At 37.6% G+C, this 14,577-nt stretch overlaps 1 pseudogene; it reads right to left on the bottom strand.

Moving 5' to 3' along the window:
* Positions 1–13,869, bottom strand: part of LOC120118445 — a 41,778-nt pseudogene extending 27,909 nt beyond the window's left edge.
* Positions 13,870–14,577: the final 708 nt, after the last annotated feature.

The raw sequence follows: 14,577 nt of genomic DNA, 5'->3' as shown, positions 1-14,577 counted from the left end.
TCGATACTATCCATGCAGTATCGATACTTTGGGTAGCAATATCGATACTAAGGCCTTAATTTCGCAGCAGAATGCATTTTTGGTACCAAAACCCATAAGGGTATCGATACTTGACCTTAGAGTATCGATACTACAACTAGAGTACCGATACTACCCACCATAAATGATCAGATTCGACCCAATTAAGGTTCGTAAGAGCTTGGGATAGTCCGTAAGAGTAAAAGCTTAGTCTGTGAGGGATAAAAATAGCCAATGGGGCCAAGAGAAACTCGTAGGAGTGGGTTACAACCAGAGTAACCATAGTAGGTGTAATGCGTCCAAGTATCTTTAGTGAGCACATAACAAATAATTATGGATGGAAGATAAGTGTTCAGGGCATACCGTCAAGAGGTATGACCAAGAAATCAAATTATGAAATAATAGTGTTGTAAATCGCAGGAACGACCGAGAGTGTTAGCCTCACAGTCATTTCTTTAATTTGAAGGTGAATTGGGGGAAAGCGTAGTAATAGAGAATAGAGTATCGCTACCCGAAAATGAACCCGAGTAAGATATCGGGCTAACCAGAACCTCATCCAGTAAACCGTTGTCGTGAAGTAAAGAATTCTAAGAGTCAGAGAATGACTAAATACTCTTAAGTAGAGTATAACCATATCAGTATGAATTATCAGTAGTAACATATTAAGAAACCCTCGCATAGTCTTTTAGACGAGAGAACGAGCGAGATATTAGCTAGAAACAAAAATAGTAACAGTAACAATAACAGCTAGAAGCATTAACAACTAGGATGTCATAAAACTAACCTTTGTGTGACACTCGAAAAACAGCCAGGATACCCAAGTTACTTTAGTAGTAGGGCGATTGTTTTATTGTCAGTATGTCCAGGTATATACCAGTCAGTGTCAAGGCATTTCTTTTGCCAATTGGGCAGAGATGCCCTAAGACTCAACAGAGTAAGTTGGTGGGGGTATACATTTATGATGCAGCTCTAGATCTCACCTCATATACCTAAGGGTCGGGTGTACGTTTCTGATGTAGTTCCGAGATGTAGCCCCTCAGCCTAGGTTGTAAACGAGCTGAGTCGAGCTTGAGTGTTGATGAGCTCGACTCGACTCGAAAACTTTGGAATGAAGCTCAACTTGACTCGAAAACTCGCGAGCCAAAATTTTCAAGCTCAACTCAAACTCGAAATCATGAACAAAAGCTCGTAAAATCTCAAAAAGGCTCGAAAAGAAAAAAAAATCTTAAACTTAACTCGATTAAAGCCTTAACTTAAACTCGAACCTAAACCTTAAATACATAAAAACCTTATATTGTATTTAAAAAAACAACACATAAATATTAATATTATTAATAATTTATTTTTTTAAAATAAAATCTTAATATTGTATTTTTGAGTAGAGTATCAAATAGCTCGTTTCGGCTCGTTAAGAACTCAAATTGAGATAGAGCTCAAGTCGAGTCCATTCGAGTAGTATATTTATCGAGCTTTGACTGGGTCGATCTCGAGTAGCTTACGATCTATCTCATCTCATTTATAGCCCTACTTCAGCCCTACTAAGATGCCTATCATAGCTTTATGTTTGTTGTTGTGTATCATATATTAGTATATGGTAGGATAGAGGGGTGCGTGAGCTCCAAGATGCAGCCCCTCAGCTGCACCATGATTCCTACCTTAGCAAGTGTATGAGTCACAACAAAGTTAATATTGCATTTAGATAATGTATATTATAATCATTATTATATTCAGATAATGCACATCAGAGTTAATATGTGTAACACCCCCAACCTGTACCCGACCTGGATACGTCTCTGAGATGTCACATTGACTTTTCAAACAATTACTTTTACAAAAGAATAACTATTTTCAAATTAATTAAAACAATTGGTTTACAAAACATATCAGAGCGTATACAATTCAAATCTCTTAATTACATGCCAATTATATTTATTAAAAAAATACATATTAATCATTTATTTTCTGATATGATCTTCGAAAAAGAGAGGTGACATGTCTTGCTCCACTTTGCTCCTTAATCTTCTCGAAACCTACGTGTGAAACATTTACACGCTAAGTCTATGACTTAGTGAGGCATAAAAACATATAAGGTAACTATAACTACTAACAATGAATGCATGTTTCATACTATCATATCATACAAACATAATTTCACATAGATAATATAATATATGCAATACATGCAACCTACATGCTCATATCTAAGTATTCAATCAAAATATAACAATCATACCAAGTTTATTTATATTATCTCTTTATTAGCCCATGTACACATGTGATAACTAAAGATATGTGAGAACATAGAGGTTGTGCACATATACTATCACCACAGCTCGTATAAATTCCCAGTAGGGGCACGTAGAAATTATCCCGAAGGACCACTATGTCCCGAAGGACCACTATGTCCCGAATGACCACTATATCCCGAAGGACCACTCCTTAAGAACCATATACATATCCCAAAGGACCAAATAAGTGTACTGAAGTACCGTATATATGTTCCAAATGATTACATATATGTCCCAAATGACCACGTAGAACCCTCGACTCTTGGCATGCCAACTATACCTCTAGCTCTCATGACACATAACATGGGCATTATCATTTATTTTTATCTCATATTCACACATTCATATCATATATCTCTTATAATATGTCTTATCTCTTGTGATCATGTAATCACATAACTTTTAGCTCATGTCATTTCTTATGAAATCACTTATATCATGTAGCACATATAACTTATATACTTTCTTATATGTTCATATAGGTCATATCATATGGCTCATATCTTTTCATATAGGTTATGTTTTATTCTCTTATATTCACATAATTCATATACATGTAATACATACCAAACATGTTCACACAAATTATTTGACATATGCAATAACATACAACACATACACTCATAACAAACATATGCTTACCTTCTTGAATTCTTACATTCTACTATAGGAAATAGACTTATCGCAAGTCTTATTTTCATTAAACATGATATACTATCTAATATGCACTCACCTGGCCTCACTTGTCAATTCGAGCACTTATAACTCTTTCCTAATCGATCTTAACTCATTGATCATCTGGTACTTGCTTTCGTTTGATATCTACACAATGATACATTTAGTACAAATATTAGAATTCTAAACATCATGATTCGATCCTTAATTTCTTAGAATAAAAGAAAGGCGTAATTATATTTTCTATTTGGTACCCCTGTAGGGTATCAATACTTCCTAGCTTTGGTGTCGATACCAAGCCTAGGTATCGATACCCATTTTGCATTCAAAATCCTTATTTCAAAACTGGTACTGATACTGATCATATGGTATCGATACTACCTTCTTAGGTATCGATACCCTATGAACAATTTATAAATTTCTGCCTTATGGTATCGATACTGTTAACTTCCTAAAAAGGCTACTTTTAAGGCCTTTTTCACTTGAGTTATTGTTTGTTTAAAAGCCCATTTTAGTCATTTTAGGATCATGTAGTTGTATATAGTTGCATTTGTGGTGGTAGTGCTATTTTATTTCTTAATGGTGTTGTTTGTGGGAAAGGTGCAGTTTGTCTGTGGTGTGCAGGGAATAGCAAGCAAAAGGATTATTTGGGAAGTAATGCCGCGGCATCACACGTTGCTGAAGCAGATTGAAATGCCTTGGCATTTCCGGTGCAGAAAATGACAAAACGATACAGCTGGCGCTGCACATGAAATGATTGATGTGACCGCCTGCCAGAGGACCACTGCCACCTGGAGGATAAGGTTCATGCTTATGGTGTGATTCTAGGGGTATGATGGGTATTTTTCACCCAACAACCTCATCATTACCCCTAGATATTTTTTTATTATAAATTACACCTCAAGGGAGAGAATGAATAGAGGAGAGGAGACACACGCATAGAGTAGAAAAATCAGATTTTTATTTTCTTTTCTCTTTTTCTTCCTTGGGGTTTTCCTCAATTGATAAAGCTTCAAGGAGTGGCGAGCTAGGTGTCGATAGGAGCTAGCGAGCTTAGGTGGTTCGTGGTGGCCGAGGAGACCTCCGGTGGCGCACGTCAAAGGCTTTTTCTCACTTCCCTTTGTTACTATTTTATTTATTTTATTTGTGGGTTGTTGGAACGAATATTTTATGGATTTTTCTATGGATATTTTGAACCCCACCATGAACTAACTTATTTAGTGGTGGTTGGTTTAATGGATGCTTAAACTTTATTTAATGGTATATTTAAGTTTATTTTGGTTCTTTATTTGCTTTGCTTATGAATGCTTCACCATCTAGGCTTGTAAGAGGCATGTGAGTGTCCATTTCTTAGATGAAGGTTAGGTGTTCGAGAGAAACTTAAGCTAAAAATACTTGTAAGTATTCGAGAGAAACGCAAAACAAGATCCTCATAAGCAATGGGTTATAGTATTTTCAAGGGGCTTTGAACCGACCTAGGAATATTATAACCTAATACCTTAGATCTTGGGAGAGACTAGGATAGGATTTCAATTACTAAAAAGGATGTCTTTATCAATAGGGTAGGCTGGCCAACATCGTTGAGTGAGAGCAGATGCCTTGGTATCCTATTCTGTTAGGTTCCTTTGAGAACACTTTAGGAAAGCCCTGTCGAGCAAGTAAAGATTAGATAGCTTAAATCTACCTAAGAGATAAGTTTAGCATCCTTGAATCAATCCCTACCATTCATTCCATTGGAAGCTTGTCGTGTGAGGATTATCTTCTTATCATTTTATTTGTTATTTATTTACTGTTTTTATCATTTCTTGTTGCCTCGACATTACACCATCTTCAACACTAAACATCTGTTCTTGCCACTGTATTTCCATTCACTACACCATCAGACCATCACTCTATATCCGTTTTCATACACTTTTCATTTGTCGTGACATTTGTATATATTAAGACTAACTATACATATATAGATTAGTGCTTTGCTTTGGTTAGGCTGTTGTAATTTCACCCAATCCATGTGGAGACGATACTCACTCATCACTGTATTACTTGAGCGATTTTGTATACTTGCACATTATTTGCGTATAATTTTATAGTACTCACAACACGCAACAAGTTTTTGGCGCTATTGCCGGGGATTGGCAGCCTGAGGTTATTTAGTTTTGCCAAAGCATTTTATTTTGTTTTGCATTTTTATTTTTGTATAGTTTACTTTATATTTTTGTTTTATTTTTTAGGTTTATTTAGTGTATGCCTAGAAGAAATTCTTAAGAGCCTTTGGAACCGATATAACCTAAGATTGAAAGACTCTTTAGACAAAGAGAATGTGCTCAACGCGCTCGAGGAATATGTATCAGATTGGAAACCAAGGCATTGGTCAAGATGATGGAAATCAGAATGCCACGACATTAGACAATGCTGAACAAGTTGGTAGGCTGCGTGTTATTCGTGATCACTTAAATCCGATGCTGGATGATCTGAATCCTAGAATTGTGGCACTCGAAATTCAAATTGCACATTTCGAGATGAAACCGGTCATGTTCAACATGTTGAATTCTATTAGGCAGTTTGGGGGTATGCCAAATAAAGATGCCAAGCAGTACATTCAAAATTTTCTGGAAGTTTGTGATTCTTTCCGCCAAGAAGGAGTGCATGAGGATGTTATGAAATTAAAGCTATTTCCATATTCATTGCGTGATCGAGGAAAGGCTTGGTTGAGTGGTGTATCTTCCGGTTCGTTGGAATCGTGGGTTGATCTTTGTAAGAGTTTCTTATTGAGGTACAACCCACCATGAATACGCAGTTAAGGAATGATATAGCATCTTTTCGCCAGGGCGACGACGAATCCATATATGAGTGTTGGGATCGTTACAAGAGTTTACTTCAAAAGTGTTCAAATCATGATTTTCACGACTGGACTCAAGTAGTCATGTTCTATAATAGAGTCAATGAACCCACAAGGATGTTACTGGAAGCCTCGACAAATGGGATATTGCTAGATAAATCACCTACTGAGGCATTTGCTATTTTGGATAGAATTACTAACAATGAATATCAATTTCCTTCCTCAAGACTTAGGAGTGAGAGAAGAGCACCTTGAGCATTTGAATTAGATACCAAAGATTTAGTGTCCGCTGAACTCTTAACTATCACCAATATGCTAAAAAATTTACAACGATCCACCGAGGTGAAGGAAGTGAAAGCAACTAGCTTGGCATGTCTGTTATGCCAAGGCAATCATCATGAGAGCGAATGCCCGACCAACCATGAGTCCATCAATTTTGTAGGCAATTACAATCGAGGCAACGACAATCCTTACTCTAACACTTATAATGCTGGATGGCGTCAGCACCCCAATTTCTTATGGGGAAATCAAGGAGCCCACAATGCTAGTCAATCTACCCGGTAGCAGAATCACAATGAGCCTCAAGGTTACCAAAATGCTATGCCATGGCATAATTCTAACAAAGAAGCTTCAACTTCAGCAAACATGAGTTCCTTGGAAGCTAAAATTCAAGAATTCATATCTACTACGAAGACAATGCTGCAAGACCATTCTACTTTAATTAAGAATCAAGGAGTTTTACTTCATAGTCAAGGCGCCTTACTTCAAAGCCATAGCTCGTCTCTAAGAGCTTTGGAAGGTCAAGTTGGTCAGATTGCAATGACATTGCAAGAGCGTCAGCAAGGACGTTTGCCGAGTGACACTGAAGTCATTAAAGGGCATGGAAAGGAGCATTACAATGTGTTAACTCTTAGGAGTGGGACACAAATCAATCAACAAGTCAAGGCTAGTGGGCCATAACATGATGATTCTACTCCCACTACTGAAAGTGGTGAAGCTGAGTTGCATGATGATAGAATTACTAAGAATGACAAGGAGGAGGATTCTGTTAAGGCACCAGATTCTGATGCCAAGGCAAAAACAAATTCTATTCCTGCAGTTAAGGAAGATAGACCTCCACCATCCTTCCCGCAAAGATTAAAGAAGCATAGTGATGAAGTTTAGTTCAAGAAGTTTGTGGACATTCTTGATCAACTTCATATAAATGTACCTCTCTTGGAAGCTATTGAATAAATTCCGATGTATGCCAAATTTCTGAAGGAAATCTATACCAAAGAAGAGGAAAGTAGAGACTGTTGCCACGTCAACAGAATTTTGTTCTTCATTGAGTAAGTTGCCACCAAAGCAAAATGATCCGGGAAGCTTCATTATTCCTTATTCTATTGGAGCTAATTTCATTGGAAAGACACTGTGTGATCTTGGTTCAAGTGTCAACTTAATGCCGAAGTCGATATTCTTAAGGCTTGGCATAGGAGATGCAAGACCCACCTCAGTTATTTTACAACTTGCCAATAAATCCCATGTAAAACCTGAAGGAAGAGTCGAGGATGTTATAGTACGAGTGGATAAGTTTGTGTTTCCAGTCGACTTCTTAATTTTGGACTGCGAAGTTGATGCCAAGGCACTAATTATTCTGGGAAGACCTTTCCTAGCCACTAGACGTATACTAATAGACCTTTACTAGCCACTGAACTCATTGATTGGAGAATAGAATGAAGAGCTTTGCCAGAACAATTTCATTCAGCTAGCAGAAAATGATTATTGGGTGGATTATGGAAGCTTAATGGAGTCCGACAACTTTTCAATTTTGGAGGATCAATCTAGCTTACTACAAGCTAGACCATGTATGAATTTTGAACCTCTGAATTTTGACGAATTTATTCCTCCTAAGCCTTCATTATTGCATGCACCTACTTTAGAGCTTAAGACTTTGCCAGGGAATTTTGAAATATGCTTACTTAGGTAATGATAAAACTTTACCGGTGATTATTTCCGCTAACCTTACTGCTAATCAAGAGCAAAGTTTGTTAAGTGTTTTAATGCAGCATAAGAAAGCAATTGGTTGGATGATGGCCGACTTGAAAGGCATTAGTCATACGATATGCATGCACAAGATTCTGCTTGAAAATTGCCACGACAATTCAATCGAACCATAACGAAGACTCAACCCCGTTATAAAGAAAGTGGTGATGAAAGAAATTCTGAAATAGTTTGATACTGGAGTGATTTACCCTATTTCGAATAGCTTATGGGTGAGCCCTGTCCAATGTGTTTCGAAGAAAGGAGGCACAACTGTGGTTACTAATGAGGAGAATGAGCTATTACCCACTTGCACTATTATCGGATGGAGGATATGCATGGACTATCGAAAACTTAACAAAGCTACAAAGAAGGACCATTTTCCTCTACCTTTCATCGACCAAATGTTGGATCGATTGGTCGGCAAAGCATTCTATTGCTTTTTGGATGGGTATTCGGGGTACAATGAATTGCCATCGCACCAGAGGACCAAGAAAAGACTATATTTACTTGTCCCTATGGCACTTTTGCCTTTAGAATGATGCCTTTCGGACTCTGTAATGCCCCGACAACATTTCTGTGCTGTATGCAAGCTATATTTTCAGACATGGTTCAGGATTTTCTGGAAATTTTCATGGATGACTTTTCTGTTTGTGGGGACAATTTTGAACGATGCCTCGACAATTTAGCAAAAGTTCTCAAAAGATGCGAGGAGGCTAAGTTGGTCTTAAATTGGGAAAAATGTCACTTCATGGTGACTGAAGGCATTGTATTAGGCCATAAAATTTCTCACAAGGGTATTGAGGTGGATAAGGAGAAGATTGAAGTGATTGAAAAGTTACCACCACTAACTTCGTTCAAGGGTATAAGAAGTTTTCTTGGACATGCTGGATTCTATAGAAGGTTTATCAAAGACTTCTCCAAGATTTCTAAGCCCTTGTGCACATTGCTTCAACAAAACCAACCCTTTGTGTTTGACGAGTTATGCCTCGGCGCATTTACTGAGCTAAAACGACAACTGATCTCGGCACCCATTGTAGTTCCTCCCGATTGGACACTACCATTTGAGCTGATGTGTGATGCAAGCGATTATGTTGTAAGAGCTATTTTGGGGAAACACCGAGGTAAAATTTTTCATGTTATTTATTAATCTAGCCGCACTTTAAATGAAGAACAATTGAACTACACCACCACTGAGAAAAAATTACTTACCGTGGTATTTACTTTTGATAAATTTAGACCTTACCTAATAGGCACTAAAGTCATTGTTCACACTGATCATTCGGATATAAAATACTTAGTGAACAAAAAAGATGTCAAGCCTAGACTAATTAGGTAGATCTTACTTTTGCAAGAATTCGACTTAGAGGTGGTAGATAGAAAAGGGACTGAAAATCAAGTTGCTGATCACTTATCTAGGCTAGAGAACAATTCTGAATGCCATGACACTGTAGATATTCAAGAAGAATTTCCTGATGAGAAAATTTTATATTTCGCGGCAATCCTGTGGTACGCTAACCTTGTTAATTTTCTTGTTAGTGAAATTTTGCCTTTTGATTTAGACAACCAGACTAAAAAGAAATTCAAGCATGATGCAAGGCACTATTTTTGGGATGAGCCATATTTATTCAAGCATTGTGTCGATCAGCTCATTAGATGATGTGTACTCGAAGAGAAACAACGCGACATTTTTTACCATTGTCATTCAGCCCCATGTGGAGGCCATTTTGGTGGAGCAAGGACTGCTGCTAAGGTCATACAATCCGGCTTTTACTGGCCAACTTTGTTTCGAGATGCCCACGCTTTTTATAAAGCGTGTGATCGATGTCAGTGGATTGGAAACATCTCGAGACGTCATGAAATGCCACTGTAAAATATTTTGGAGATAGAGTTGTTTGATGTGTGGGGCATCTTTTTCATTGGACCATTCCCATCTTCTGAAGGAAAATTATATGTCGTACTTGCTGTGGATTATGTTTCAAAGTGGGTAGAGGCAATAACAATATCAAGGAATGACTCTAAGACCGTGCTCAAGTTTATGCACAAGTATATTTTCACTCGGTTTGGAGTACATCCTGCTATCATAAGTGATGAGGGAACCCACTTTGATAACAAGTTGATTGTGAAGGCATTGAAGAGATATGGTGTTCGACATAAGATTGCCACGGCATATCATCTGTAGACCAATGGCCAAGCAGAAATATCCAATCGAGAGATCAAGCAGATTTTAGAGAAAGTGGTGAACCCAAGGCGTAAGGATTGGTCGCCAAAGTTGGATGAAGCACTTTGGGCGTATAGGATAACATTCAAAACTCCTTTGGGGATGTTACCCTTCAAGCTAGTATATAAGAAAGCTTGTCATCTCCCTGTTGAACTTGAACATAAAGCTTATTGGGCCATCAAGCAATTAAATTTTGATGCTCAACTAGCTGGGGAGCAGAGACTGCTGGAACTTAATGAAATGGAAGAGTTTAGAGCACAAGCATATGAGAATGCTTGGATTTACAAGGAGAAAACCAAGAAGTGGCATGACCAGAAACTGATGCCACAACATTTTCATGCAGGCCAACAAGTCTTGCTTTACAACTCCAGACTCAAACTCTTTCCTAGAAAGCTCAAATCTCGATGGTTAAGACCATTTGAGGTGCATTATGTCTATCCCCATGGAGCTGTTGACATCAAGAGAATAGACAATGGGATGATCTTCAAGGTAAATGTCCAGCGTCTGAAAGCCTACAATGGAGTTCCACCACCACACAAAAAGGAAGTGTTACGTCTGCACGATGGTGAAGCGTGCCCAGAGGAGAACCAAAATTCGATGCCACGACATTGAATTTGTGTCTGTGCATAAATAAAATTTAAAATTTAGACTTTTCTTTATTATTATTTTATTTTATTTTGTAATTAATTTTGATCTTATTTGTAGGGACCACAGTGCTGTAAACCGTGCAAGGAGCGATTACCCATATGGAGGAAATGACAGAGAATTAAATGGGGAAGATATTATTTGATTTTGTTTATTTTTAATTTCTTTTAATTCTGACATTTACTTTTCTCTCTCCACAGTTTTATCATATCATCATCATTACATTTTGGTAATTTTTCATTTCCCATACATACATAACCCCCCACCCACTAATTCCTTTCTTAACCGTCCTATCACCCTTATTTCCCTCTCAAATTTTTAACTTTTTCTTTTATCTTTCATCCTTAACTTTTCTATTTCATTTTAACTTTTACTTTTTTCTCTTATTTCTTCATCTTATTCCTCTTTTATTTTCTCCATAGCCGAAACTCCTCCAAGGTTTTTAAAGTTTTCAAAAGCTTTGTCCTTTTTCGTTTTTCTTGCTTCAACAACACTGAAAATGGTGCGTTCAAGACCGACTCCAACCGACGCTTCCGCTTGGAAACAATTCAAGGATTACGAGGCCAAGGCTCGGTTCCAAAACTTCAAAAACCGCAAAATCTTCTTCGAGTTGTGTTTCATTTTTACCGAGGAGACCGATGGTGGCTTTGGACCCGACGTAATGGACATCATGACACCGCTCAAGTGGAAGAAGTTCGCATACCACCCGGGTTCAGTCAATGCCTCGTTGGTTAAGGAGTTTTATGCAAATATTTCCAAGCCCAACCAACACTCCATTTTCGTCTGAGGTAAGCAGATCCGTTTTACACCCACTACGATTAATCAGTATTATCATTTGTAGGATGTGTTGGACCGACATGCCCAATTCGAAACAGAGGCCGACAACACCACATACGACGACATTCTTGAGGACTTATGCTTTACAAACACCGAGTGGAATGGGCACCAAATGAGTCGATACTCGGTCAATCGTGAGCGTCTTCAGCCATGCGCCAAGTTATGGAATCATTTCTTAAGCATAAACTTATGCCTACTTCCCACAATACGACGATATCACTTTCTCACTTAATGCTTTTACATTCGATAATGGTATCCCATCCTATTGATGTTGGTCGTATTATTGTTCAGCAAGTTAATGACTGTTTGGGTAAAAAGGCAAGTGCTTTGGTGTTTCCTAACTTAATTACTGCTTTGTGTTGTAATAAAAAAGTCAAGGAAAATGCTTTTGATGAAATTTTACCTGGATTATCGGGTACTACTAGGGCCAGACTACCACTGCTGATGGGAATTGAAAATCCTAAGTCTAATGACCCTGTTCATGAGCAATATGCAGGAACTACACAATCAAATGCCGAGGCAAGATTGCTTGATCTCGAGGAAGCTGTGATGCAGACTCAGAGTCACCTACATACTTTACATGGTGACATCCGTAATTTCTTTGGATATGTGAAGCATAGAGATATTGTGGTGGAATCGATGTTTCAAGAAATTATTCCCCACGGTCAACGGAATTTCCTTGGATTTCCAGACGAAATTCTACCTGCATTTAATGCTGAGGCATCTCATGAGCCCGATCAAGATGCAGTCGATTTTCCAGTTGATGAACCTAATCCTGCTCTGCACCTACTATCCATGTTGAAGAACCAAGTCCCATTTTTGCACCACGAAGTGGTTGTCGCACCAAGACCACGGCTGGACGCATTGCGCGTCATGACTCCAGTTCTTCCGAGTCCAGTCCACCACCCCTAGGCAAGCGCACTAGACGAGGAGCTATTAGCACCTCCAAGGCAACACCACCACGTAAACATTGAGGTACCTCGCTTGCATTCATTTTCATTTAGTTGTATTTCATTGCATGGCATTTAGTTTTTATTTAGTTTAGTTCTCTTTAAGCATTGAGGATAATGTTTCCCTTAAGTTTGGGGGAGGTATTGTTCTTGGTAGGTCATATACATGATAGCATTAGCGTAGTATTATGCCATGGCATCAGTAAATGGTAGGAAAGTTAGATAAAATGTTTTGAGGATACCGATGATGATGATTTTGTTAGGCTAGAATTAGAATGTAAATGACTGTTGAGAATGATAGAACTCACTCTAGGGCTTAATGCTTTGTGAATTTTTTTTAAACGATTTGTATGTTCTCTATACTTAGAAATTTTGGAAAATTTTTATGAAGGAACTCTAGTTAGTTTTGGCATTGAAATATAGTATTGTGCTTAAAAAATTAAAAAACAACTCCCTTATATATGAAATTGTGAATAAATGCTTATGCATAGCTGTAGAGTGACACTCCTCTTTGCTGTGGCATTGCCTGGAACTATCTTTAATAAATGGCAGCCTCGTGCATATGAGTGAATGAAAGAAGTCACGAGATGACTCTACTTAACTAGCTCGAGGGTGGAAGGTATGCTCTCTTTCACATAAAGAAGTCACGAGACAACTTAAGTTTTCCTTAAGCTTAAGTATAATCTAAAGAACATAAACCAAGCTTAAAATTAAGAATTTATCAATCAACCTGAAACTTACCTTTTACAACTTGGTTCACGTCTGAAGGAGGAAGAAGACTGCAACGCTCCAGACTTTTCCTTTCTTTTTTCCTTCTCAATACGCGTGGTTAATTCCTTATAAAGGGAAAATAAAAATCTTTCATGTGAAAAGACCAATTTACCCCTTACTCCATCAAATATTTACTAAACAATTCTTCACAAAATATTCCCAATTAAGTCCCTAAACTTTTCAATTTTTTAAAAGTAGACATCAAAATTTCAAAATTGAACCTTTCTTTCTTTTTCTTCCTTTTATAAGACCACCCTTAATTATTTAATATTTCTACCTTTCTATTTTTTTTCCTCTACACTAACGAATTTTTCAGCCGACGTCCATAGCACTTGAAAGGTCTCGAGTTAGTTCTTTTATGAACTTTACAAGAGAGGAACGAGTGGAAAAAGGTTAATCGAGTGTGTGAGATCAGAAGGGGAATTGAAAAAGCCAATTTATATTCCCGAGTGCAAATACGAGCGTTTAGTGGAGCTTCATCATTTTTTTGGAGTGATCGTTAGGATTTTTGAGTGATTATTAGTAAGGTCCTTTCATCTTATTCAACTATTAATTTTTCACTAACAATTCTCCCATCTTTCGAATGGAATACAGACAGCAAAGGAGGAATCCATTTCATACTCGTTTTCATATGAATGATAAAGTATGCCTTGTAGCCATTTATGGTGGTAGTTGTGCAAATCTTGCAAGCACATACATGGTTGAGAGAAGTTGGGGCTTATAACATTCAAACATCCCAGTCCATATTGTTTGCAAGGATTAAATGAAGATGATGAGTTAGAAGTCATAGAGCAAGTACTTATGTCATTTTCAATCGGGAGATATGAAGATGAAGTCTTGTGTGATGTTGTTTCTATGAATTCAAGCCATATACTCCTCGGACGTCCTTGGCAGTTGATAAACGAGCATTGTATGATGGGTTCTCCAACAAGTATTCATTCAAACACTAAGGGAGAAAGATCACATTGGTTTCAATATACCCAAATCAAGTCAATGAATGCCAAGTTATCATCAAATCACGTATAGAAGAATGGAAGAAAACTAAAGACATGAAGAAAGTTGAAAGAGAAGTTTCACGTGAGAAACAAATAACAGTGGAGGGAAATCAGAAAGAAAATGAGAATATTGAAAATATTGAGTGTGAAAAGACACATGAGTGTGAGAGTGGAATTAAAAAAGATCTGGAATGCAAAGAGGGCATACGAGAGGAGTATGAAGAAGAGAAATTTCAAAAGGGACATGAGCACGAGGAAAAAGAATGTGAGGAGAAGGAAATTTTGCTTTATACTAATAATTTTTTTTCTTCTATTTGTT

This window comes from Hibiscus syriacus, unplaced genomic scaffold, assembly GCF_006381635.1.
Source record: "Hibiscus syriacus cultivar Baekdansim isolate YM2019G1 unplaced genomic scaffold, ASM638163v2 tig00110328_pilon, whole genome shotgun sequence".
NCBI lineage: Eukaryota > Viridiplantae > Streptophyta > Magnoliopsida > Malvales > Malvaceae > Hibiscus > Hibiscus syriacus.
The sequence above is the reverse complement of the archived record's forward strand: the minus strand, read 5'-3'. Positions and strand labels throughout refer to the sequence as shown.